Source organism: Schistocerca cancellata, chromosome 4, assembly GCF_023864275.1.
Source record: "Schistocerca cancellata isolate TAMUIC-IGC-003103 chromosome 4, iqSchCanc2.1, whole genome shotgun sequence".
NCBI lineage: Eukaryota > Metazoa > Arthropoda > Insecta > Orthoptera > Acrididae > Schistocerca > Schistocerca cancellata.
Genome location: NC_064629.1, coordinates 467,026,046 through 467,050,487, shown reverse-complemented (window position 1 = coordinate 467,050,487; position 24,442 = coordinate 467,026,046). Strand labels below are relative to the sequence as shown.

Genomic DNA, 24,442 nt, shown 5'->3' with positions numbered 1-24,442 from the left:
GACATGTCTCCATTCCCTCAAATGCTATTCTTTGCTTTAAAAGCTGAGAAGCTGAGACCTTCCTCAGTCATGGTCATCTTTAACAGTATACTTTTTTTTCTTACCTGTACTATCTGGATTTTAGTTTTGGTACTGCAATTTAAAAAAATGAAAGGGTCAAAAACCAATGAGATACACAAGTGGGTAGTACTCATTAGAAATAAGTACAATTTGAAAATTGATTTTTTAAGCGAGTCCAAATAGTTAAGTTCTGGAGATATAGTGAATGATCAAAAGAGGAACAGTTATTGTGTTCAGAAGATTGTTGTTCATTTTCACTGATCTTCACTTTTTCACACTCTTTACTATTAAGTGTAAAAAGTTGCTACTAAATAATATGCACATTGAATCCAACAATTTTCTGATCACCATCTTAACTACCAGGTAAAATGGAAATATTACTATTAAAACAGTACTGGTTCTATTACAGTTCCACTTTGTACCTTTATTTTAGTTGAAAATTTTTCTTCCCCATAGCTTTGTAAAGCTGTACAACATGCCAAATTATACAAAAATATGTTAGTCTGAACCTGATTTCATATTCTTCAATAAGCATGAAAATAAAAATCTTGAATGCTGGTGCTCTACAGCTTTTAGATATTTGTTAAATAACATCTTCCAAACACCATGAGAGGCACTTAAATTGTTTATTAATCAAACCAGTACTTGGGTGTATAACCCAACTTCAGTGATATCTGATACAGAGGAACAAACAACTGTATGTACTTCAATTTCTTCAAAATAACAACTTTACACATAATAGCAGAAACATAAGTCTACTTACATTATGTATCTCTTAAGCAAAAAGCCAGCTATAATTTCTTATGTTGTTCAGCTATGCATAAAGAAAGCAAACAACCATGTGGATACCTAGAACCCGATTAAAACCATGTCTGTGTCAATATGATAGGATATGAAATCCATTCTACCTCATAGTACACATGTTGACATGTACGTTACTGTTGTCAAATCTTAGGCAGTGACAAGTCTTCATCACATCTGACATAACTTTCATGTAGTGTAAACATGGAACTGACACATCAAAGAGTCTATATTACATGTCTTTTGTTATTTCTAAGGACATGTAATATAGATTCTTCTGGCCGGAGATGCTGGAGTTGGCAGTCGTGTGTGTGTGAGGTGTGCTTAGTTTTTGTGTGTGTGTGTGTGTGTGTGTGTGTGTGTGTGTGTGTGTGTCTTTTACTGAAGAAGGCTGTGGCTAAAAGGTTTATGTGAGTGTCTTTTAATTGTGCCTGTCTGTAATTTGATGTGACTTTTTTACAGTAAGTAGCAATCTGTCTTTTTCTACACTGTTGATGTGTCAGTTATACATTCCTTATGTTGTTCAGTTGGATGTGCATACAGAAAGAAAACAACCATGTGGATCCTTAGAACTTAATTGAAACCATGTCCACGTTGGTGTGATAGGATATGAAATCCATTCTGCCTCACTGTAGGCATGCTGTTGTGTACGTTACTGCAGTCAGATCTTAGGCAGTGGCAAGTCTCTAACAGTTATGTCAGATGTGATCAAGAATCGTCACTGCCTAAGATTTGACAGCAGTAACATATATGACAACCTGCATACTGTGAGGTAGGATGGACTGGGATATACTACCATATTAATGTAGACATAGTAGTAATTGGGATCTAGGTAACACATTGTAGTTTACTTTCTAGATGCACATTGAGCTAAATATCACACACGTCACTAATACATAATGTACATAGATTTATGTTTCTCCTATTATGTATACAGTTGTCATGTTGTAGAAATTCATGTACATACAGCTGATTATTTTTTGTTTGTAATTTCTGCTACCAGTCACTTTTTTTTTGTTTTATGTTTAATCTAATATGATACAATGTGTTTTGAACATGTACTGTTCATCTTCAGTGTTTATACATACACACATACAGAGAAATGTTACTTAAAAAATAAACTGACTTAAACTTAATTAATCTAGAACAAGTGTTCAAAGCAACATTCAATTTTAAGTAACATTTCTCTGAATGTATGTAAGTATAAATGACTGAAGATGAACAGAAAATGTTGGAAACACATTGTATTATGTTAAATTGAACAAAAAATAAAAAAGTGACTGGTAGCAGAAATTACAAATAAATAATTATCCCACACAGTCACGGTTCACTCACAAATGTAGCCATTATAGGTGAAAATAATTACATACAGCTGTTTATTCCTCTGTATCAGATGCTACTGGTCGTGGGTTATACACCTGAATACTGGTTTGGCCAATACACAATTCAAGTGCAGTGAATGGTGTTTAGAAGAGGTCTTTTAACAAATGTGAACATGACTAATACTGAAATTATAACAATGTAAGAAAGTGGAACTTATACAACCCATTTTTTAATGGTTGTAATGCTCCATATGATTATGAAATGAAGTAGGAAGATTCTTCACAGATAAACTGTTTAGTTAGTAAAGTAGTTGTTTAGTTACATATTCAATACATCATCTGAATGAGTATATGCAGCAGCACTGTTGTTAAGCAAGTATTTTTGGGTAAGTATGTTACCCTTGAACACGCGTTACAAGGTTCCAAATAAAATTTCTCTGTGGAACAGAGTGCTCTTAACAAAACAAAAAACTTTAAAAGCAAATTTCTTTCAATTTGTAGTAGACTATTTACAATAAATTTTAGAAAGTTCAAATTTGTGGATGATAGGGAAGGAAATCAGCTACATTATTTTCAATGGAATCATCCCATCATTTGCCATATATGATTTAGGAAAATCACACACAAAAAAAATTCTAGGTGGCTGGATGGGCACTGTTACCTCTGAGACACATTGTTTAATGCTGTTGATTTGAGACTGATGCTAATAATTAAAAGAGTTGTTCATTTTTTGACTTACACATTTGTTAATTGCTAAAATTATGAACAAAGATGAAAGACAGTAGTTGTACCGTTTGTAGTCTCATGAACTGAAAACAAATCTGAATTCCATAGTACTGGGCATGTTGTTCAGACTTGGATAAAATATGTCAAATAAATTTAATTTATATTATATTATATTCCTGCAGAACAGAAACTTAGTGACAGATTTGCTAATTTAGTTTATTTACTTATCCTTAGAGCATAAGGCCTTCTCTCGCATCTGAAAAAGCATTGTATATATGTATATATTTTCTAACCAAGCATTCAGGTGTTTTTTCCTATGTTGTCTGATGTCGTACAAACTGAAAAAATAAATTCCTTTTAAAGCACAGTTTCATATATAATTTATACTCAAAACCTTACACCTGTGTCACAGAACAAATCCTACATCGAGAGTACTTTACACAAGTTTAAGGGAAGAAATGCTTCCGATAATTATTACGGTATTTAAAGAACATCAAAATATGAACAGGCTGAAATGAACAAAGAGTACATGAGACTATGTTAATCAATTCAACTGTAAAAAGCTAAGGAGCATATTATTAGTAAAATGAGAAATATGCTAAAGCGAAATGCCAAAATGAGCACTTCTCAATTGGGAGTAAATCAAAACAATCAGAATGGCTGAAAGAGAGCACAACAACATGAGCCATAAACGAATAAGAGCTAAGTAACTAAGCAAATAAGAGAATAGGCAAAAATGAGATGCCAACAAAATGAGAGCTGGCCGAACTCCGTCGGCACTTATATACAGTTGCACTTGCGGCAGTACCTCGCAGCCCGTACGCAACACGCGCCTGCGATTGCAATGCACTCTTAGCACTCACGGCGGCTTCTAGCGGCCCATACGCAAGTTGTGCGATTGCTGTCACAGGTCGACCCTTAATCTATGATGTTACAATGTGTCTATTGACAGTACCTGGAATTTTGTCTCAAGAAGGAAAAAACTAGTAAGCCATTCTACCTCCTTGCAACGTTACAGTTTTCTCAAGTAAACTTTCCTTTCGATGAAACAGATAAAGAAATTCCTCGTGTGTTGTTTCTTACAAAGAGCTTTAACACTGTAATATTTCAATCTCTGTGGGGGAAAATGTAAGGTGACACTTGTTTCAGTTAAAATATTACTTATGAGTATGAGTGTGCCATTCCCAAATATTCTACTGGAAATACTGTCAATATCAAATGTTCTTCAAATTTTGGAAAGACTTTTATGTTCTTAATTCCAGAAGGTGAAATTTCTAGCTGATTACATTTTCTGATAACTGTTCTCTCAGAAAACAGCCTTGCTTTTCGTGAGACAACTGACTATCTTTCCTCTGCTCATTCTCTTAATAATTATTAATAATATCAGTGGTAATGGAATGTCCTGGTGGAATGAATGAGAGTAAAGGTAACGAATCACCAAGTAGATGTGTTGAGTTGTCAAAGGACACATAAACAGAAATGAAAACTTTTCTACCTTTCAGACAAGTCCTTATAGAGCTAGAGTGTGCATACACACACCTCTATGGCTACAATGTGCTAGCTGAATAGACTGTGCTGGGACTGCAGTTCTGCTGTCCAACTAACTTGGATGAGAGATCATGTCCAGTAGAGTTAGGAGGGGGAGGGGGGAGAAAGGAGGTAATAAATGGAAGCGAGAGTTGAGGAAGGGTGATAGACAGCTGGGCAGGAGGTAGAAGGTGCACAGGGTAGGAATGCAAGAGACACAGGCAGCAGTTGCATGGGATATAAATGCAACACAGGCACTGGTGCTGTTGACTTAATGCAGTGCACTATAATGCTGACATGTAGAAGAGGACTGTGAAGGGGAGACAGAGCAGAGGCAGCAGATACTATGGAGATGGGCTGCCCTGTCCCAGAACCCTATCATCTGTCATCCTGCACCCACACCCTTTTCCCTGCAGTCTCCTCTTTCCAATACACATACACACACACACACACACACACACACACACACACACACACACACAAAATCATCATCATCATCATCACCACCATAATAATAACATCTAGAAATGTCATAGATAAAATATGTATTTAACAACTTGGTACACAACACAGAACTCCACGGTGAGAGGAAAAAGACTGTTCCTCTGATTTGGCATATCAACTACAGATTTGACTTAAACTGAACTTTGCCCAACTATTAAAACCAGTTTCAGTGATCTGGTGCTGGTATTTACTTCAATATGAGAAAAAATTGTCCACAGTGGTAACACCAGTTCCCATCAGATCACTGAAGTTCATCTACATCTACATCTACATCCATACTCCGCAAGCCACCTGACGGTGTGTGGTGGAGGGTACCTTGAGTGCCTCTATCAGTTCTCCCTTCTATTCCAGTCTCGTATTGTTCGTGGAAAGAAGGATTGTCGGTATGCCTCTGTGTGGGCTCTAATCTCTCTGATTTTATCCTCATGGTCTCTTCGCGAGATATACGTAGGAGGGAGCAATATACTGCTTGACTCTTCGGTGAAGGTATGTTCTCGAAACTTTGACAAAAGCTCGTACCAAGCTACTGAGCATCTCTCCTGCAGAGTCTTCCACTGGAGTTTATCTATCATCTCCGTAACGCTTTCGTGATTACTAAATGATCCTGTAACGAAGTGCGCTGCTCTCCGTTGGATCTTCTCTATATCTTCTGTCAACCCTATCTGGTACGGATCCCACACTGCTAAGCACTATTCAAGCAGTGGGCGAACAAGCGTACTGTAACCGACTTCCTTTGTTTTTGGATTGCATTTCCTTAGGATTCTTCCAATGAATCTCAGTCTGGCATCTGCTTTACCGACGATCAACATTATATGATCATTCCATTTTAAATCACTCCTAATGTGTACTCCCAGATAATTTATGGTATTAACTGCTTCCAGTTGCTGACCTGCTATTTTGCAGCTAAATGATAAAGGATCTATCTTTCTGTGTATTCGCAGCACATTAGACTTGTCTACATTGAGATTCAATTGCCATTCCCTGCACCATGCGTCAATTTGCTGCAGATCCTCCTGCATTTCAGTACAATTTTCCACTGTTACAACCTCTCTATACACCACAGTATCATCTGCAAAAAGCCTCAGTGAACTTCTGATGTCATCCACCAGGTCATTTATGTATATTGTGAATAGCAATGGTCCTATGACACTCCCCTGTGGCACACCTGAAATCACTCTTACTTTGGAAGACTTCTCTCCATTGAGAATGACATGCTGCATCCTGTTATCTAGGAACTCCTCAATCCAATCACACAATTGGTCTGATAGTCCATATGCTCTTACTTTGTTCATTAAACGACTGTGGGGAACTGTATCGAACGCCTTGCGGAAATCAAGAAACACGGCATCTACCTGTGAACCCGTGTCTATGGCCCTCTGAGTCTCGTGGATGAATAGCGCAAACTGGGTTTCACATGACCGTCTTTTTCGAAACCCATGCTGATTCCTACAGAGTAGATTTCTAGTCTCCAGAAAAGTCATTATACTCAAACACAATACGTGTTCCAAAGTTCTACAACTGATCGACATTAGAGATATAGGTCTATAGTTCTGCACATCTGTTCGACGTCCCTTCTTGAAAACGGGGATGACCTGTGCCCTTTTCCAATCCTTTGGAACGCTACGCTCTTCTAGAGACCTACAGTACACCGCTGCAAGAAGGGGGGCAAGATCCTTCGCGTACTCTGTGTAAAATTGAACTGGTATCCCATCAGGTCCAGAGGCCTTTCCTCTTTTGAGCGATTTTAATTGTTTCTGTATCCCTCTGCCGTCTATTTTGATATCTACCATTTTGTCATCTGTGCGACAATCTAGAGAAGGAACTACAGTGCAATCTTCCTCAAGTTAAGTGTTGCTGGGCTTGTCTAGCACATGCATGGGTGACTGTCCAGGTCTGTTGCCAAACTGGGGAGCACTTAGTCCTTGTGAGAACAACTGAGTAGTTACCCAATTGGAAAGTAGCAGTCTGGTCATGAAAAATGACAATGGCTGGCAAAGTGGCGTTTAGTTTAGTTTATGAAAAACAATTGTGTTGTGCTTCAACAACTTCAGTTACTGGTACCTAGGGTATGGCAAGGCTTAGAGGGTGGAAGATAGTCAGCAAGAGTGTGAGGCAGTTAATGTCATTGTGTACCCAATGAGTAATCAAAGAGGATTTGTTTTTGAACAATCAAAGTGTTCAAACAAGATTCTACTATGATGGTTCATAATGTTAAATTATTTCCTGAAAGGGAGAATTCAGAATGTTGTCTTGAATGGAGAGTCACTTACAGATACATAAGTAATATCTGGTGTGTTTCAGAGGAGTGCAATACAAATATTGCTGCTGATGTTACACAATAATGAGTTAGTGGAGCATGTTAAGTGTAGTCCAGGCAGGCTTTTCTCAGATGATGCAAAGAAAACTCACCCATAAAAACTGCCATTTATATCAAGATAGACGTAAACAAAATATTAGCTTGGTGTACAGACTGACAGTTAGCTCTTAATGTAGAGAAATGCAAAGTCATATATTTTATGAAACATAACTGCATAGTATCATTTGACTATAGGATTAATGGATTACAACAAGACATGTCATACAATAGTTTGGCATAAAAATGTGTAAAGACAATAACTGGAAGGACCACATAGGCTCAAATCATAGGAAAAACAATTAGCAGACTACAGTGCTTTGGTAGCATACTGAGAAACTAAACTTTATTTGTGAAAGAAGTTACTGTAGTAACCAAAACCAACTGCGGGAACGCCTTGGGCTGCGGATCAGAGCCGCCAGGCGGGGAAGCCTCTGGCGGTGGAGCATGCACCACCGGGTAAACACAGGACGAGTCGGGCGACAGACCAACGACAACTGACAACAACCGACCACGACCGACTACAACTGACACAACAAGGAAGAGATAAACAACGGAGGCTTGTGGAAACCACAACACCAAACACCAACAGTAAATCCACTCAGAACCAGAGCCAGGCAAATGTCAACAACAAGCAACGAGTAGAACGCAGTACCGCCGAGATAGAAACAAAATCCAGACGAGTACCAGACTGACTGGACTAGGGCAGAGCGGGTCCCTATATACGAAACCAGAGGGAGCGGCTATTTGCCGCTGTCTGCACGTGGCGCAGCGGTGGCGCCCTCACTGCGTGGAATAGCAACCGCGGAGGCGGAGCCCTCTGTGGGCTGACCACGTCCATTTGTTCTGGCAAGTGTTCGATTTCCACAGTGGAAGGTACTAGAGTTACATACAAAAAAAATTCTATAGCCCATACAGAATACTGCTCAAGTGTACGGAACAAGTATAGTTCAGACTAAGAGGAAACACTGAGCATATGCAAAGATGGGTATTACATAGTTTGTTTTAGTGACAGAAATTTTGAAAAATGTTAACTGGCTGACACTCTAAGAAAGAAGCTGAAAATGTAAGAAAGACTACTTAGAAAACTTCAAGAACTCTCTTGTGGGTAATAAACAATGAATATTCTTCTGGACCCTACTTATCTATCCTGTAGAGATCATGCAGGTAAAATTAGGGAAATAATAGACGAGCCATCCATCCATCTGTAAATAGAAGATGATAAACTCTTAATATATGGTGCCATTGAGAGTATCCTCAGCCATGTACTTAACACAGACTCACAGAGTACAGATGTAGGTACAACAACTATAAAAAGATATCAAATTCTTGCTCACAAGAAGTCAGAATCGGCAGCAGGATGAAATTCAGCTACTGTGAGCCTTGCCAACAACAAGACTTAAAATACTATCCCAAAATGTCAAAAATCCTGTTGGGAAATCGATCACTACGCACACAATGTATAGAATGTAGCCCATTAAAAAATTACCAATAACTGTTTTGACTATTGTACAGAAATGATTTGGTCTTAAAAAATTACCAATAAATTTCACATTTTCAGATGATGCTTTGGTTTGGAAATATTTTTTATCTAAAGTACAGTGTTCTGAAATCCAGACAAATGTTCAAAAAATCAGTACTTGATGGAGAGTGTAGCAACCAGTCTTTAATATAAGCATTTAAAAATCAATGTGCATAAGTAGATGACAATTTCTCATATCATTTGAGCACAATATCAGCAGTCAGCCAACAAAATAAATTAAATAGAATGACTAGTGAAACTGATATGAGATGGAATGAGAATACAAAACTTTTAGTTGTAACAATACAACTCAGATTCCAAGATGATCTCTACTAAAATTATAAAACTTAATCTAATGTCAGCTGCCTCTTTTATAATTAACTAGCTGAGTACTGGGTGCTGCGTGGGTACATATTTCTTTCAATTATACACTCCGGGAAATGGAAAAAAGAACACATTGACACCGGTGTGTCAGACCCACCATACTTGCTCCAGACACTGCGAGAGGGCTGTACACGCAATGATCACACGCACGGCACAGCGGACACACCAGGAACCGCGGTGTTGGCCGTCGAATGGCGCTAGCTGCGCAGCATTTGTGCACTGCCGCCGTCAGTGTCAGCCAGTTTGCAGTGGCATACGGAGCTCCATCGCAGTCTTTAACACTGGTAGCATGCCGCGACAGCGTGGACGTGAACCGTATGTGAACTTTGAGCGAGGGCGTATAGTGGGGATGCGGGAGGCCCGGTGGACGTACCGCCGAATTGCTCAACACGTGGGGCGTGAGGTCTCCACAGTACATCGATGTTGTCGCCAGTGGTCGGCGGAAGGTGCACGTGCCCGTCGACCTGGGACCGGACCGCAGCGACGCACGGATGCACGCCAAGACCGTAGGATCCAACGTAGTGCCGTAGTGGTCCGCACCGCCACTTCCCAGCGAATTAGGGACACTGTTGCTCCTGGGGTATCGGCGAGGACCATTCACAACCGTCTCCATGAAGCTGGGCTACGGTCCTGCACACCGTTAGGCCATCTTCCGCTCACGCCCCAACATCGTGCAGCCCGCCTCCAGTGGTGTCGCGACAGGCGTGAATGGAGGGACGAATGGAGATGTGTCGTCTTCAGCGATGAGAGTCGCTTCTGCCTTGGTGCCAATGATGGTCGTATGAGTGTTTGGCGCCGTGCAGGTGAGCGCCACAATCAGGACTGCATACGACCGAGGCACACAGGGCCAACACCCGGCATCATGGTGTGGGGAGCGATCTCCTACATTGGCCGTACACCACTGGTGATCGTCGAGGGGACACTGAATAGTGCACGGTACATCCAAACCGTCATCGAACCCATCGTTCTACCATTCCTAGACCGGCAAGGGAACTTGCTGCTCCAACAGGACAATGCACGTCCGCATGTATCCCGTGCCACCCAACGTGCTCTAGAAGGTGTAAGTCAACTACCCTGGCCAGCAAGATCTCCGGATCTGTCCCCCATTGAGCATGTTTGGGACTGGATGAAGCGTCGTCTCACGCGGTCTGCACGTCCAGCTCGAACACTGGTCCAACTGAGGCGCCAGGTGGAAATGGCATCGCAAGCCGTTCCACAGGACTACATCCAGCATCTCTACGATCGTCTCCATGGGAGAATAGCAGCCTGCATTGCTGCGAAAGGTGGATATACACTGTACTAGTGCCGACATTGTGCATGCTCTGTTGCCTGTGTCTATGTGCCTGTGGTTCTGTCAGTGTGATCATGTGATGTATCTGACCCCAGGAATGTGTCAATAAAGTTTCCCCTTCCTGGGACAATGAATTCACGGTGTTCTTATTTCAATTTCCAGGAGTATAATAGTCCACCTCCTCCTGCCCCCTCTCTCTATCCACCTTCTCCTGCCCCTCTCTTTATTCACCTGCTCCTTCCCCTCTGTCCATCTCCTCTTCCCCCTTTCTGCCCATCTTTTCCATCTCCCTCTCTATCTATCTCCTCTTACCCCACTCACAATCCCTCTCCTTTGTTCCTCCTCTCTATATCTGTCCATCTGGTACTCCCTTTCTTTCATTCCATTTGTTTTTCCCACCTGCCCCTGTCTATCTGCTCCCACCTCTGTCAACGAGCTCCTTCCCCCTCTGTCCATCTTGTCCTCCCAACATTCTCTCTCCATCTCCTCCTCCCCCTCTCTCTATCCATCTCCTCTGCTTTACTTTCTCTGTCCATTTCCTCCTCCCCCTCTCTCTGCCCATTTCTTTCTCTCTCTTCCCCTCCCATTCCATCAGGAGATTGCTGGTACTAATCCCCACAGTATTTCTTTCCAGACAGCAAGTATTGTGTGTACCATGTTTGGTTGAAATCGATCAAGGGCTTTAGGAGGAGCTTTTTACTTATGGCTTTGCCCATATACACATGTCACATATATTTAATGTATTTCATACATATTTGCACAAATATTTCACCTGTATCTCTAGTGAATTTCATCCTGCAGTAATGTTTTCAGGCAGCTCAATTTTTATGATGTCAAATCCAGTGAACTGTGTGTCATACAATGATACAGTTTTGTGTGTACATCCAGTGGTGTATGTGGATACTGTCGGCGAAATGTGCTGCACACAGAGTTAATAGCAAACAACTAAAAAGTTAAAACATTGTGCCTGATGCTGCAGATTTTCATGCATCTCAGTGTTTATGACATCATATTTCCTGAATCATGCATTGTACAGTGATATATTTTTGAAGATGCATTCAGTGGTATATGTGAATACTGTCTGCAAAATCTGTTGTTAATAGAGTGAGTAGTGAAGAAATAATAAAACTAAAGGTTCATGTCCGGTACTGCAGTTTTACTGCACGAACAGCAAAAGCGTAGCAAGTGATAAACTTTTTTCCTTTCACAATTTTGTGGTGGGGGATCAGTGAGAAGAAGTCTCATAAAGCTACGAAATAAGGTGTAAGGTTTGTTGCAAGTCATTAAGTGATCTCACTCACAAATATTGCATTAATATGATCTGCCTATTTGCATGTCATGAGCTGTGCTTCTTTTTCACCTCTGCACCCACCCCTTTGAGAGATAGGTGGTTCCTACCATTTACAACAGTTCTTTCCACACACTAGGTGATGTGTGTACCAAGTTTAGTTGAAATTGATCAATTTGTTTAGGAGGTGATATGGAACATACATACATGCGTTCACTTCTATAATATGGTTGGTTGGCTGATGTGTTGGTTGATTTGATTGGGAGGGGAGGGGGGTGGGGGAGGAGACCAGAGAGCAAGGTCATTGGTCCCACAATACAAGATAGCAGAAACTAAGGGAGGAACAACACCAACAGCACAGTCCAGTTGATGGGCAAGGAATACAGGCAAACAAAGAGGCAGAAGGAATGTCACGGCAGTAGGAAGAGTAAAGAACAGGAGAGGGCAGAGATGGGGAGGGAGGACAGCAGGGGTGCCCTAGAGGCACTATGCACAATGTGGCACCAGTAAAGTCAGTGACCGATCTCAATCCCCACACCATACCATGATCTTGACACAACAGGGCCAACACCAGGCAAAGAAGCCACAAGGAAAGGGGAAACAAAATGGCACAAAAGACTAGATAGAACTTACTGAAAAGGGGGGAAGCCTGGCTGGCATGGAGGCAAAGTTGGACTCCCAGAGCAATGCCAGTGCTAACCAAGTCTGGAAGGAAATTCAGGTACTTAAATATGGGAGGATAAACCACTTTTGCAAAGAAAACTGAGGACAGATGTAATCACACAATGGTCATCCATTAACACCTATAGTTGAATTCTTTTATCTTGGCGGCTCCCGCATGTCCGCCCAGACGCGGGAGATTGCTGCGTTGCCAGTTGCACACGACGGACGCGCCAAGAGAAGCAGCTCCATAGTATAGTATAGTTCGCAAGCTTACGTTTAGGGGGGAGCACGCAGTTTATGAAGTAAAGCCACCAAGGCCGCATTAACCCTTTCACTGCTACAGAGATGTGCTCCCCGCATTCCGCGCTGTGCGCTATTTTGTCACTGCACTGCTCGCCTGTGCTGACACATGGTGTTTCAGACTGCTTTGACACACTTATCATTCGATTCCACAAAAACTATTTGGCCCAAAAATTAGATTTTGTACACATCTTCTTGACTGATACCTTCCCCCCACTTCCTTTGACTGATTGAAGTGCTTTAAAATAAAGCCAAATGCGCCCGGTGTAAATAAAACTTTTATTACAGTCGCGAAAGACGGAATATTTTTCAATATTACATACGACACCTATGTGGTACTTAAATTAAATGAGATATTGTTATACAGTAAATTTTATATGAAATTTGGGTACCTTGTCCACATTTCATTCTCAACACTGTGGCATCTAAAATCGACCATACGAAAAGTATACGCTATGGACTTTTATCTCTGCAAACTCTTCAAAATTTCGTGCAATGGTTTACTACATTTAATGCTGCACAATAACTGGGCTGAACATCGAAACAAAATTAAGTCATTTATGGGGGGAAGGTATCAGTCAAGAAGATGTGTAAAAATCTAATTTTTGGGCCAAATAGTTTTTGTGAAATCGAATGATAAGTGTGTCAAAGCAGTGGAAACACCATGTGTCTGCACAGGCGAGCAGTGCAGTGTTGACAAAATTGCGCACAGCGCGGAATGCGGGGAGCACGTGACTGCAGCAGCGAAAGGGTTAATGAAGAGACAGACAAAGCACTAGAAATTTCAAAAAATTGCAGCGAAAGGGTTAATGAAGAGACAAAGCACTAGAAATTTCAAAAAATTGCATTCAAACGAATAAAATTCGTGAAGTAAGACACTTCGACATTGTTTTTAAATAAAGAAAATATTTAGCATCGTACAAGCTTTGATCTCTATACCTTTCACTTACTAACCCAACGCCTTAACCATTACGCTAGCGCAGCTCGATCTGCAATGTTTCTCCATAAGGTCTCTAACACATCACGCAAAATTCTGATAAACACTGTTGGTATGCCTATGAATTACTTGCAGTTCGTCGAAGTACAATAGGAAATAAACAATTACCGCTGTTCTTTATTGCGAAAAAGCGGTTCGTGAAATTGATACAAACACCTTTCCTTGCTATCGCCTGAATTAAGAGTCTTATTGCTTGTTTGGTTTAATTAATTAATAGAATATGAAGCAATTGGTATAAAGAATGCTTTTTCCAAACTGTCTATAAAACAAAGTCTGCTATCAAGACATTGCTTTTGTTCAATTACTTTATTAATGACTGAACGTTTCTAAAACTGAAGGCTCTGCTCTGCAGTCAAGCTCTGGCAACGTCGTTCTCTGTTCATTGGCTGACTGTGTTTTGTGACGTCAGATGCGCAGAACGAACCTAAACTCGGCCGCCAACATAAATGACGCGCACTTTAGTAGGAGAGCAGGAGGGCATGTACAGTGCTAAGCACCAAAAGATGGGGGCAGTCCAGCAAAATACAGATCACGGCCCCACAGTAGTTACAAGGGGGGGGGGGGGGGGGGCTCATTACAAAGTAAAAAACTGTGGGTCAACCAGGTATGACTGATATGAAGATCGCTGAGAATGATAGATTCTTCCTGGGAAAGGCAGGGGGGAAAACACCACATGGTTGGTGTCCCCTTAATCACATGAAGGCTATTAGACAGGGGGTTCCCCCCCACCCCCCACCCCAAGAGTTGGCTCCCAACTCAGTGAAAGGAATCTGATGTGAAGCTGCAAATCCGCCCTTGGAGGGGCCATGGAGAATGGATTGAGCTGGCTGCTTCCCCCAGCCTGATGACTGAGAAGCCCATTAGATAGGATACCCACATGGCCAGGAATCCAAAAGGAATCAGCCAAACAAGCAGCACAGTCAAGATTGGCAAGAAAGTTGTGGACAGCACAGACACAGGGATGGTGAAAAAAACACCAGTCAATAGCCTGAAGACCACTCATCAAGCCCATGCTTAACAAAACTTGGGTAAGGGAGAACTGTTTAACAAAGCAAAGGGCCTGGTAAATGGCCATCTATTCAACAGTGAACACCCCACATGTTGCAGGTGAGAGATAATGTTCCATGCCAACAGAAGATGTGAAGGCATATCCCATGTGATTGGTGAATTTAGAGCCATTGGAGGGGAAAAGAAGAAGAAGAAGAAGACGAAGAAGAAGAAGAAGAAGAAGAAGAAGAGGAGGAACAAACAATGAGACACCACTGGAGCGATGGAGATTTTTGGACACCAGAAGAAATCTATTTGAATCCGGGGCCAAGAACTAACCAAGAGTGGGTGTTCAGGAGAGAATGAAGGGGCAAGACAAAGAGGGAAGATGGAAATCACAGCACAGAAAATCAATGTGGAACCCAACCAGAGAACCCATCTGAGGGTGAAAAAAAGGTGGATGACATGACGTGGCCACAAAAAGAATAGAATAGGAGGGGCGAGTGAGGATAGCAATGGCATAGGAAACAAGGAGCTGGAACAGCTGAACAAAATGGGGGGGGAGGGGGGGAGGATCCCAGCATCAACCAAAAGTCTATCAACAGGGTTAGCATGAAAGGCACTGCCGGCCAAACAGATACGATGATGGTGGACCAGGTCCAAGAGGAGCAGTGTGAAAGGGGCAGCTGAGCCATAAACTTGAGAACCATAGTCCAGATAGGATGGAACTAAGGCTCAATAAAGGCAGAGAAGAATTGAAAAGTTTATGGAAACAGCCAGTCTTCAGAAGGCAGATATGGGGCAACCAATAAACTTGTTATCAAAAAGAAGAGCCAAGAAATGGACCATGGTCAGGCATTGGGTATTGGTGTAGAGACCTGTATCAGGATGGACTGTAGTAAGATGACAGAAATGCACCATCCATGATTTAAGGGGGGAGAACTGAAAACTGTGTGAGAGAGTCCATGAGGAATCGTACCAGATGGCACCCTGAAGCTGTCCCTCCACAGAGGACAATGAGTTGGAACTAGCCCACATATAGAAATCATCCCCATACAGAGCAGGGGTGGCCACTGGTCTGGCAGAGGCCATGTGTCCATTAACAGTGACGAGGAAAAGAAGGACACTTAACACGGAACCCTGTGGAATGTCATTCTCCAGGGTTTGTGGAGAGCTTAGGACAGTGCCAGCATGAACTCAAAAAAACTGGTGGGACAGGAACTGGTAAATAAAAACTGAGAGAGGACCTGGAACACCCCATTCATGGAGTGTAAGTAAGAGGTGATGGTGTCAAGCTCTGTATAGGGTTTACAGAGTTTGAAGAAAACTGCAACAAGATGGCGGTGTTGATAAAATGCCAGCCGAACTGTGGTTTCTAATCAAACTTTGCTCAACCTGATTGACTGGTAACAATTGAGGGACGAGGTATCCTAATCAGGCTTGAAAACAGGAACTACAGTACTGTCCCTCCAGTGAGAGAGAAAACCACCTTGGAACTAAATATGTCTAAACACCCAGAAAAAATATTGTAGTTGTGGAGGACTGAGGTTTAGAAGCAATTGGTAATGGATGAGATTGAGGCCAGGGGCTGAATCGTGGGAAGAGCAGAGGGCCAGAAGAAGTTCCCATTCAGTAAAACATTCATTGTAAGATTCCATCTGACAAGGGGTGAAACATAAGTGGGAGGCTTCAGCTTCCTTCTTCTGGAGGAGGAAAGCAACCAGATAGGAGGCTGACATTGATGCTGTTGCAAAGTGGATTGCAAGATGTCCCATGATAACTGATGGATATGTACAAAGGCCACCCATGAGGGCAAGGCCAGGGATGGAAGATGGCTGCTGGCAACCTCGGAGGGTGTGGAACATAGCCCATACCCGCAATGAAGGAAAAGAACAACCTAGGGAGGAGACGGACCATTCCTAACTCACCAACTTGCTCTGTTTGATTAAGTAATATGCTTTGTCATGAAGGCTTGTAAAGCTAATAACACTAGCAAAGGATGGGTGCTGCTTAAGGCATTTAAAGGCTTGAAAGTGATCATAGATTGCAATAACAATCACCATACTTAACTACAGGGCCGAATGGTGGTGAAAGGGGCCTGTTGAGTACCAGGCAATGCTGGTGGTGTGAATAAGTGTATTGGACATGTCACAGATGACTGCATCACTACAACCTCACAAAATTTGATAAACACAATCTGGGGGTATATAGAGGCCAATCAGAATGATTCAAAGCCTGGTCGGGTAACACTAACAACATCTACGAGGGTAAGTCAATTATTATCCACAAAGTAGTTATAGAATTTTATTGTAATCAAATAGTAAACTTTCAAGAACATCATTTTTCGACATAGTCTCCTTGCATTTCAGCGCAATTGGTCCATTGTTGTATGAGCTTCCTGATGCCCTCATAAAAGAAGGTGTTCGGTTAAGCTGCGAGCCAGGAATGCACCGGTTGTTTCACTGCCTCATCCAAGGCAAATCAACAGCCCCGTAATGCCTGTTTGAGAGGATGAAACAAGTGATAGTCAGAAGGGGCAAGATCGGGACTATATGGAGGATGATCCAGTACTTCAAATTTGAGTTTCTGGAGCATTTCAGCAGTGTGGACTGCAGTTTGTGGATGGACAATGTCGTGCAGCAACACAACACCTTTTGACAGCAACCCTCAGTGTTTGCTTCGAATTGCAGTCTTTAGCCTGGCAGTAGGCATCTCACTGTAATGTATACTGTTTATTGTTGTGCCCCTTCCCCATAATGTTCCAGTACTGGGCCTTATGCATCCCAAAATACCATAAGCATCAGTTTTCCTGTGGACAGATGGGTCTTGAACTTTTTCTTGCACGGCAAATTTGGATATTTCCATTCCATACTCTGCCGCTTACTACCCAGCTCGTAATGATAGATCCATGTTTTGTCACCAGTAATGATCTTATCTAAGAAGTTGTCCCCTTTGTTACCATAGTGATCCAAATGTTTCTTGGAGATGTCCAAGAACGTTTGTTTATCTAACTGTGTGAGTTGTTTTGGGACCCCTCTCACACAAACTTTATGAAACCTAAGTCTGTTGTGGATGATTTCGTAGGCAGAACTGTGACTAATTTGCAGATAATGTGCCACTTCGTCAATAGTTAACGGTCTGTCAAAGAGAATCATTTCATGTGAATGCTCAATGGTTTCTTCATTTGTGGCGGTAAATGCTCGTCCAGCTCCTTCATCGTACGTAACACTTGTGCGACTATTGCTGAATTTTTCAATCCATTCGTAGACACCCCATTGTGGCAAAACACTGTTCCCGTACTGTATCAGAAGTCTTCGATGAATTTTGGCCCTTGATATGCCTTCCAACCACAAAAAATGGATCACTGAACATTGCTCTTCTTTGGTGCAAATAGACAGCAGAGCAGCCACAATTAACAGCACGGCAGCGATAATGAAACTAACCTAGCAGCTTGAAAATTGCAAAGATATAACAACAAATAAACACAGCATGCGTCATCAACGTAAAATGACAATACTACCAAAATAAACAAAAATATAACTAAATTGCAGATAATAATCGACTTACCCTCGTATATGGGCCAACATGCAAATGTCACCAGAAACCCTCAAAAGACCAACCTGGTTCCAACAGAAAGCATGGAATCCATGAAGTGTTGATGAGTGAGCATCAGTAAAATGAGATTCCTGGAAAATGACACCAACTGTGGAGTAAAAGGAAATAAGGGACTCTAACTCTGGAAGGTGACTGTAGTATCCATTACAGTTCCATTGAATAAGCACAGAATGGGGATCCAAATGGAATTCAAATGGGCTGAAGCTGGTGACACCAGTGGGTCACCAGCTATCACTACCAAGGACAGGGTGACATCCATAAGCAAGAGATCAGACAGGTTGCAAGGGGGCAGTCAGAGGCTGTGGGGCACTGGAAGAGCTCTGTTCCGGGACTTAAGCGTCTTCTTCTTTTTCTTCTTCCCTTTCATAGATCAAGGAGGGCAGGACCCAAAAAGAGAGCAGGCTTCAGCAAGATCTGGAACTGAGTAAGAGCAGGTGACCTTGGAGTGCACAGACTGTAGGTCCTGCAGCTGACTTGCAGGAGCAAGCCTCCAGTCTGGGAGATGCAGGGGCAAGAGTGGTCCAGGTAGGGTACCCATTACTGGCAGATGCTGAAGAAAGGGGACACTTCTCCAGTTGGGTAGGGGGAGCAGCATCTGGATGGGAGGGTGTGAGAACTGCAGGGGAAGGGCGAGGAGATGTGAGGTGGGCAGGACTGGGATAAGGACGAGGAAGGAGTGGGAAAGGACATAACAGACACAAACCTAGATGTGAGGGTGAAGACAGTTATATTTCTGGCAAGCCTCAGTGTAGGATAAATGATCAAGGGGCTTCTATTCCTGTATCTTTTCCTTCCCATAAACTTGGCAATCCAGTGAGCATAGTGAGTTATGGTCGTGATAATGCACACGGGCAGCATAACACAGAGCTGTCCCTCAGGGAGTGGATGTCCACATTCACCACATAGTGTGTCTGCTCTACAGCGGGAAGACATGTGCCCAAAATGAAAACACCGAAAACACGTCATGGGTGATGGGATGTACAGCTTCACATCACATGGGTAAACCACAACTGAGGGTATCCCTCACAAAGACCACAGAAGCACCAGTAATGATTTGATTGTCCTTACAGCCTTTCTGAACAAGCCAAACAAAATTAATATCCCACTATTTGAGACTAGACCAGAGTTCCTCATGAGTTTGAAAATGAGGTTTCTCTGAAAAATGACTCCCTGAACTATATCCAAAGATTGGTGAGGAATAATGGACATCAGGATGTTGGCAAGATGGTCAAAGGCATGAAGGGTCATAGACTGAAAGGCAGAAGTAGTTTTGATCAACAGTGAAGCCGACTACATCTTACTCACAAAAAACCCCTTGCGTGTGAGGTTGCAAAAGGCCAATGATGTTTACAGTATTCGATGGCCCACATATTGTCTACCAAGCAACCACAATGTTGGCTTCTAATGGCAACATGGGGCAGGACTGGAGGTATCAAATGATGAGCACAGCATGAGACTATGGAGCATAGCTTAACTGCTTAGTCGATGAGTAACTCACAACAGTGCTAACAATATTGATACAAAGCAGAGCAATGTCAATGATAAAAAAGTAAATATTGCATTGTATCTACAACAGCTGTCAAAGTTGACATTTCACCAGAAAGTAACCCAAGGAATTTTAGAGAGTGAGGAAGAAGTGGCTGCTAAAATATTAGCGTTTCTGTAGGATGAACAGTTAACGATGATGATACCTGCTTATCTAGTGAAAGTGATATTGAAACAGGTGTTGAGCTACACAGTTCATTACCCTTGTCGGGCAGGGAGCCACAAATTCTGTCTCCAGTGAAACATAGTAAAGGACAATTGTTGTCCACGGAGCAGGTACTACACATAATTAATGTATATGGAAAAAAAAGGGGGGAAGGGGGGGGTTATGAACAGATTTCAAATAAGTCTGCAGCTCTATGACCATGTAGTGCATAAGAAAAACTATGGATATTCAAGTGAGGACCAGGTGCACTTGTTACAAAATCTGTGTTTGTGCATTTCAAGGATGTTTGATACAATTTACAGGATGTGCATGATCCTACTACGTAATGCACATCAAACTGGACACAATACAAATAACAGTGATTTCAAGGAAAGCTATGGATGGTTGCATAGATTCAAACTGTGCCACAGACTTGGAAGACACAAGATAAGAAAAGTTCAAACAAAGCATCAACTTGACAATGCACAGCAAACTATGAAATAATCCCATCAGTCAATAAAGAATTTGTTTTCAACTCTGAACAATCAGGATTTGAAGAGGAAATGCACATGAAAGGGACCCTGGAAATTAAAGGTAGCAAGACAGTTGTATCAACATCAACTAACATCAATGCCATAATGCATTCATTATGCTGACTGTTAATCTGGATGGCGAATTGGATGGAAGTTATTTATTGTGCTATGAAAAGTTGGAGGTGCTCTGCCCCTTATGATTCTTTCTAGTGTGTGTGTTCTTGCAAAGGCAGTAGGGAATATTTATGTCACAGCAAGCAAGAGTGGGAAAATGAGTGTAAACAAACTACAGCTATGGTTTGAGCACTGCTTTTGGTGAACAGCTGGTCAAAATAATTGCTTTTGCTTGATATATGGTCTGTGTATAAAAATCATACTCCTTTAGAGCAACCTGTAAAGTGTGTGACATTGCAATTCATATCACCTGGAACTACTGGACAAATTTAGCCTGTGGATGCTTGTTTTTCTGTGCCTATAAAATATATTATCACACTATCCACAGCTACACCTTAAAGAATAGCCAGTTTCATGATAAGCTCCATGACAGACTGTTGTGACAGTGCCACGACATTTAACAGTGCCGCCACGACAGTATGCGCAAATGGCGGTAGAGGCGCTCTGCAACTCGGCTGAGCATGGGAGCGCCACCTAGCTACGAATGGCGCCAGCTGCATGTCACAGCATGGCAGTCGAATAAGGGATACTGAGTTGTTATCATGTAACCAGCTATTGTTTCTAAGTGAGTGTGTTTGAATATCCACGCAATTATTGGTGATTAAAGGTTATAACACTTTTTGGCGACGAGGTCGGATATTTTCACTGCGTTGTGGATTTGTGTGTTCGTGACGGGGCAGACATGGAACAGCTTATGCAAGCTCTCATTGAACAACAAACACAGTTGACGGCTGCTATTCAGGCATTGTCGAAGTCGCTTACTCATCGTTTGTCTTCCTCTTCTCCGCCTCCATTCCCTCCTTACGATGAGGCTACTGAAGACTGGGAGGATTATGAGAAGCGTTTGCAACAACACTTCTTGGCTTTCGGCATTGTCGACGCTCCTATGTGTAAGTCGTTATTTCTATCTTGGATTTCCCCACGGATCTATCACCTGCTATCTCTGTTAGCCCCTCTGCGGGAACCTGTCTCTCTGTCCTTCCAAGAAATGTGTGACTTATTGTCTAACTATTACCAAAAAAACACCCACGTTGTTACCACCCGCGTGGCGTTCTACCAGTGTCGTAAACAGCCCCATCAATCTTACCGGGCTTGGGTGGTGGAACTACACGGTCTGAGTAGGAAATGTCAGTTTGTAATGGACACTCATCATGAGTCTTATGCTGATTCAATGGTTAGGGATGCTATTATATGGCTTGCTCCTGATAAAGAAGTTCGGCAACATGCCCTACAACTGCCAAACCCATTGTTGTCAGAAGTTCTAAGCATCGCTCAATCCTTTGAAGTGTCTCATGCTGCTGGTGCGCAAATAGATGTGTGGTGTGATGTAGGCGCTGTACAGTCAACTTTCGACATGGACAATTTGCCTGTTTCACAGGAGAACAAAGTTGTGGCAGCGGTTCACTCGCGTAAACAACGTCGTGTTGGGCCGCAATGCTCGCAGCGACAACAGCAACCACAGAAGCAGGTGTGTTCCGCACTTCCTTCTTGTCCACGTTGTTTCGTACAGCATGACAGGGCCACGTGTCCAAAACGTTGGGCCACGTGTAATTCATGTAGGAAAAAAGGCCACACTGCTTCTGTGTGTGAGTCCCCTAAAGTTCCTGTCGACGAGGACGAGGCATTGGACATGGATGTTAACTGTGTGCTTTCTCAAACAAATAAGTTGTTTGTTACTGTTCGTGTTCTGGATAAAGACATTCGCATGCAAGTGGACACTGGCTCTGCAGTAACTCTCATTAATTCTCGCACGTATTTGGAGTTGGGCTCCCCTCCCTTGTCTCCAGGTACGTGAAATCTGATAACTTATAATAAACAGAAAATTCCTATCATTGGCCAGTTTGATGTTTCCACTGCCTACAAGTCTGTTGTTAGGCCCCTCACGTTTTATGTGGTGGATCATACGGGCACTGAAAACCGGTTCGGTTATGATGCTTTCCAGTTGTTTGGGTTCTCCGTTGATGATGATGTGCACCTCATATCTGAAGATATTCCGTATCAACAGCTGGATGGATTGTGTTCTGAATTTTCGTCCGTGTTCTCTGCTGGTCTGGGTCATGCCAAGGATTTTGAAGCCCACATTACTCTTAAACCTACAGCTAGCCCTAAGTTTTTCCGGGCACGTCCTATTCCGGTAGCGTTGCGTGCACCTGTCAAGGCTGAGATAAACGGGTTAACAGCTTCAGGGATTCTCCTTCCCGTTACCTCCAGCGAATGGGCATCGTCCTGAGGAGTTATTTACCAAGCTCGCTGGGGGCCAGTTCTTTTCCAAACTTGACTTATCGGAGGCGTACCATCAGTTGCCGTTGGATGCTTTTTCCAAGGAATTTCTCGTCATCAACACTCCTTGTGGGTTGTATCAGTACCAGCGGTTACCATTTGGCGTCGCTAGCACGCCGGCCATTTTTCAGCGGTTTTTGGAACAGCTCACGGCTTCCGTTCCCAGCTGCATAAACTATCTGGATGACATTGTTCTCACGGGGGCTTCCACTGAGGAGCACCTTCGCAATTTGCATTCACTGTTTCAGGTTTTGCATTCGGCTGGGTTGAGGTGCAATCTGGACAAGTAACAGTTCTTCCAACCCTCCATTGTGTATCTTGGTTTCCACTTATCCCATGAGGGTATACGTCCTCTACGTCAGCACGTTGCAGCCATTAACGCTCTACCCCAGCCGTCTATGGTCAAAGAACTTCAGGCATTTCTAGGCAAGATTGCTTATTATCACAAATTCATTCCATCCACGGCAGCGGTAGCTCATACTCTGCATCAGCTGTTACGAAAAAATGTCCCTTTCTGTTGGTCCAACAAGTGTGAGCAGGCTTTTGTCCGCCTGAAGGCTCATTTGCAGTCGGCAACTTGTCTTGCCACATTCCATCCGGGTCAGCACTTCGTTCTGGCGATTGACGCGTCACAGTATAGCCTAGGGGCTGTTCTCGCCCATCGGTATGAGGATGGGTCGGAACAACCCATCGCCTATGCTTCCAAGACCCTCAACGATGCGCAACGGCGTTACTCTCAAATCAAAAAGGAGGTGCTCGCTATCATTTATGCTCTAAAAAAAGTTCAGCGTTTTTTTTGTATGGTTCTAAGTTTCACCTCATCACCGACCACAAGCCACTGGTATCTCTGTTCAGCCCATCGGCGTCGCTTCCAGATAAGGCAGCTCACCACCTGCAACGTTGGGCCTTATACTTGTCTCGTTTTCACTATGAGGTTCACTATCGCCCCACGGCCCAGCACGCCAACGCTGACGCATTGTCGCGATTGCCGATGGGCTCCGACCCGGTTTTTGATCGTGATGAACTACTCTGTTTCCACATTGATGAGGAAGAACGTCGTGCGGTCGAGGGTTTTCCACTTACAGGTTCGCAGGTCGCGTCGGCTACTGCGCGGGACCCGGTCCTGCGTCAGGTGATCAGTTTTGTTCAACAGGGTTGGCCGGTCAGGACCCAGGGCCGGGCATCGGATCCCCTTTGCAACTACCATGCCATGCGCCTTTGTCTGTCTGTTCATGATGGTGTTGTTGTTCTGGCCACGGATGGTGCATCTCCACGGGTCGTGGTGCCAGCCTTTCTTTGCAAAGATGTTCTCAAACTGTTGCATGAAGGCCATTGGGGTATTTCTCGGACTAAGTCCCTGGCCCGCAGGCATGTTTATTGGCCCGGTGTTGATTCGGGCATCGCCCACATGGTTGCTGCGTGTGG

At 42.9% G+C, this 24,442-nt stretch overlaps 1 protein-coding gene across 4 annotated transcripts in view; it reads right to left on the bottom strand.

Moving 5' to 3' along the window:
- Nucleotides 1-24,442, bottom strand: part of LOC126183505 (carbohydrate sulfotransferase 5-like) — a 332,383-nt gene that overhangs the window by 3,296 nt on the left and 304,645 nt on the right. The window lies entirely within an intron of this gene.